The 4,440-nt window shown below is 45.2% G+C and overlaps 1 long non-coding RNA gene across 1 annotated transcript; it reads right to left on the bottom strand.

Annotated features, from left to right (window-relative positions):
- Nucleotides 1-430: 430 nt before the first annotated feature.
- LOC115793549 (uncharacterized) lies at nucleotides 431-2,900 on the bottom strand. The gene is made up of 3 exons (XR_004021114.1): nucleotides 2,811-2,900; nucleotides 2,593-2,664; nucleotides 431-530 (listed from the first exon to the last, which is right to left on the bottom strand). It is a non-coding gene; the product is annotated as an uncharacterized LOC115793549 (long non-coding RNA).
- Between the last annotated feature and the right edge of the window lie 1,540 nt (nucleotides 2,901-4,440).

Genomic DNA, 4,440 nt, shown 5'->3' with positions numbered 1-4,440 from the left:
CGAGGGATGATCTCTAGGATGAACCCTGCAGATGAAAGAGAGCAGTGTGACGACAGGTGAAAAAAACAAAACAAAACAAACAAGAGCAAACACGACCTGGCAGGGAGTTTTTAAAGCTAAACAAAAGGCCCACAGCTACGTAGATCCCTCCCTCCTCTGGTATGGTGGCCAGGCATGCTGGAGCTCTGTCTGCATCTGCGCTCCTGTGCAGACAGAGCTCCCCTTTAGCCGCAGGCTAGGAGGGAGGAACTGTGGGGCAGGGTGTGTCTGCTTACCATGGAAGCAGGTGGGCAGATTGCACCCAGAGGTAGGAAGGAAGAAAGGGGAGGGGGAGGGGGAGGGGGGGGGCGAGCAGGTGGTGTGGTGGTGCTACTGGCGGCAGCCCAGCAGCCATGGAGCGGTGAGATGATGTGACGCCGCCCCTGACGACACCATGCTGACAGGTAGCGCAGCCACCTTTTCGACAGGACAGACAAAGGCATGGTGCATGCGTCCGTTTGAAGCCTATTTTTTAATTTTCACCAGTGGCCCTGCATTTAAAAGTAAAGGTATAGAGGTAAATTAGCAAGATGTATGTTAAGTAAACTGACTAATCTGGGCAAAAGCACCCCATATGTTAGACATATTAGACATATATTACTGTATTATAGCAGTATAAATACATAATAAGTTGGCCAAAGTGTGTGTGTGTGTATATATACATATATATATATATAGGTTATTAATACTGGTAGTTTCCAAAAGGTCAGAAGAAAAACATTTACTAAGGCTGTGCTTCCTGATTGGTCACTTTTGAGACATTTTTCTTTTCCAGAGGTTGTCCCAGATATCGTGCAATGTTTGATGTAGGCCAGCTCCACAGCCGGGTAGCCAAGGGGAAACCAAGGAGCCATATTAACTAGTTCATGTCACTCATCAACTTATTTTAACAGATATAGGTTGCATTTACTGTGGCAAAGGAAAAAAAAAAAGAAAGCCTTCGAGAGTTATGAGCTGATTTCAGTAACACATTCTCGCATCCCAGGTTGATGTTTCTGACACTAAGCAGCTTACTGTGTATATGTTTATTTACATGCATTTTTCTAGGTTAAAAAAAAAAAAAAGTGAAGTTCAGGCTGCGGCTAAACAAAGCAGCTGCTGTCATAAGCTATCAAACTCTAATAAGGCATAACCTAGTCCTGGGTGGGCGAGGGAAGCCACTGTTTTTCTGCTATTTCCATTTATAGACTGCACCAACAAGCCCCCTGGGAGACTAGTTGCCATGACTCATGTCTCCAGTGCTTCTGGTTCAGACTGAACCCCCCCCCCCCCCAAGTCCCTGACTATCCCTGACTCTGTTACTTGCTTTATATTTGTCTCACTTTTTCTTATTTTCATTGTTTGCGGTGTACTTTTTTTTTCATTCATACAACACAAACCTTTACAGAGAGTATATATAAAAAAAAGAGGGAGGGAGGAGGGAATCAAGTGGGAGGAGGGAAAGGTCAGACCAGCCGCTGTAGCTGATGATGAAAGCGATAAGCCGGGCTGAATCAGTCCCATGTAAATAGCAGCTACAGTACAGACGGCGGCCATTTCCCAGAACTGTTGTTGTGGTGAAACGGCAGCGTCAATATGGGGGGATGTCTCTGCCTTTCCCAGCACAGCAGCCTGCAGGCTTGTCACTGTCACGTGGTGTGCTTGTCCTCTCCCTCCCCCTTTTTCTTCTCTCTCTCCTTCTTCCTCTCTCTCTCTCTGGTTATAATCCAGTCACGGCAACCCTCCCCCCCCCCCACCCACCCACCAGTCGCCCACCTCCCCCTCCACCCCGCCCTGCCCCACCCCTGCGCGCTCTGTCAGGTCACCCGCCTTGTTTGTTCAGATGGAACAGGAGAGGAAATGAAAGCTCAGAGTCCGCTGTTAACCCATGCCTGCTCCATTGCCGCGTGCAATTCCTGCTAGTTTTCTCTGTGCCGTTTTCTCGTTTTGATGATGACTTGCATCTATATCCGGTTATGCATTTGTTCCTGTCTAGCATGGGGTGGGGGGGATAGCCTGCGTAAAGGATTCAGCTAAAAATACAGACAAATCTCAGCTGCTTCAAATACAATATGTAGGAGGTGGGGGTGGGGGGAGGTCTCGCCACTCAGTTGAATATGATAAACTACTTAATGTGCAGCTTGGGATATTCGTGCATGTGTGACTACAGTGGAAAAGTGCTGCGTCAGTGTCTAGCTGAAGATAAAGCTAGACACTCCCTCCCTTATTTTGATTGTGAAGTTTCACAGTTACTTAAATACATAGGACCTGCTGTGTTTGTACACTCTGCAAACAACAGTGTGCGCATATGTGGGTGCATATGCGAGCTTGCGCTCATGCTCGTGTTTATCTTCCAGTCTGCCACGTTCTCGCTTGGTTACCATGCAACCAGGTCAGAACAACATGGACACCACAGTAGCTGAATGGCCATTTTGGGTAAAAGCTCTCTGCAATAATAAACAGCTTCTGGCACCGAGAGGTTGTTTCCCAGCTGCAGATCGGTGCCAAAATACAGAATTAACTGCAATACCATTTACTGCTGTGGAAAAACATCAGCCGTCCAAACCCACATACCTTCGGAGTCTTTGAACAGCTTGTAATCCCTCAGCAGCTAGATGACTCTCAAAAACACGCCAGCTCGGGCTGCTGCCAAAGAAATTACTGCGCAGTTATCGTGCTACAATTGTATAAACTAAAGTGTTCTCTCCTCACTATGTCTGAGAGAATATTTCAGAGGACAGAAAAGTAATTTTCTGAGTTTAAAATGCTACTTTTTTAAAAAATCATTTTACCTCAACTTGGCCACCGTTGGATATTGTGTTTGCTGGGAGCCCGGAGATGTCTTTACATGGGGAAGATAAGCCTTAAAAGCACAAAACAGCTGCCTTGGATTTTTACAATGTTGGAGCAGGAATGCTTCATGCTTATTTTGAAGTGGCTCCAAAGATATTTGGAGCGATTTGAAGGGAGATCAACTGAACTTTACCCTCTCTCAGAGGAAGGCAAGAGAAAAAGAAACTCTCTTCCTGCCAAAATTCGTGAGGCTCAAATAAATTTGGAATTAGACAAAGTGCAGCTATACGGTCATACATTACAACCCTGTGGGTCACTCATTTATTTAAGTGTTTCATCTTAATCCAGCAGCTATGGTCTGCCACTTATCTCTTATTGACTTCAATCAGTGAAAACACATGCGGGTACAGCTTGTGCAAGCTGTCAAGGCTACGGTTTGTGCTGAGTTGTGACTGCAGGGTCTGTGCTGCGTTAGCCTTGTGCTGACATGTCATCATCATGGCCTCCATGACCGCCACGGCTGGTTTCTTGAAATCACTGGGAACAAGATTTTTTTTTTTACATTTTTTTTCCTGGCTGTGGGCCATGTTAAACAGATCACTCACAGAGTAGTGTTTTGCAATTGAAAAAAATAAACAGGATAAGCCGGACAGTAAACAGTGGAGGGAGGGAGCGAGGGCGGGGCGTCGCAGGAGATCTCTGATGGAGGCGCTGTTTGTGCAGGTCTACCACCCTGCTGTCAGCAGTCCTCCTGCACATGTGCTGCAGTGTACACAAGCTCAACAAGAAGCATGGTGTTAGCCTTTCACACACGCTCATGCATGATCCTGAGTGTTACAAAACACACTATATTACATTATGCTACTTAACACGATTAGGACTGCGAACCACAGAAGGCCTTCAGAAGGTTTTGCATGAGTAAAGTCTAAATAAAAGATGGACATAGCCACCATGTCATGAAGTTTGGACTCTATGCACCCAGCTGAGTGTTTTCACCATCGCCATGTTGGGGTTTTTAAACTGGATGTGACAAATGAGGTGTGGCTCTAATTAAGGAACACTGCACTACTTCCCACTGACGAGCTCCATCCGAAAGCATACCCTTATTTATTGCCCATTCTTAATTTATATAACTATAATATGCAAAATTAACGCCATCTTTTATTCAATCAGAATAGAAAGAATGCAGATCGAAGGTATTTGTGCATTAGTTTGACTTTTCGAGACTTTTATAGACACATTTCATAGCTGCGAGTTAGATCATACCGATATCCTTCTCTTTAGGACCAGAGCTGCAGTCAGAGGGCAGTTAGCTTATCTTAGCACCAATAACTGGAAATTAGGAAAAGTCACTATCCCAGCTCTACTGAGAAATACACTATATAGACAAAAGTATTTAACCACACCTCTTAATCATTGTTTTTCTGGGCTTTGGCCTGTGAAGGGAAATCTTATTGCTTTAGCTTGCTGAGACATTTTGTACAATTTTATGCTTCCAACTTTGTGGGAACAGTGTTGGGAAGGCCCTTTTCTGTTCCAGCATAATCTGGAACAGAAAGCAGGGTCCATAAAGATGAGGTTGGATGAGTTTGGTGTGGAAGAATTTGACTGGTCCGCACAGAGCCCTGA

This window comes from Archocentrus centrarchus, chromosome 15 (assembly GCF_007364275.1).
Source record: "Archocentrus centrarchus isolate MPI-CPG fArcCen1 chromosome 15, fArcCen1, whole genome shotgun sequence".
In the NCBI taxonomy this organism is placed as follows: Eukaryota; Metazoa; Chordata; class Actinopteri; order Cichliformes; family Cichlidae; genus Archocentrus; species Archocentrus centrarchus.
Note: the sequence above shows the minus strand (reverse complement) of the source record. Positions and strands in the feature narration are given on the sequence as shown.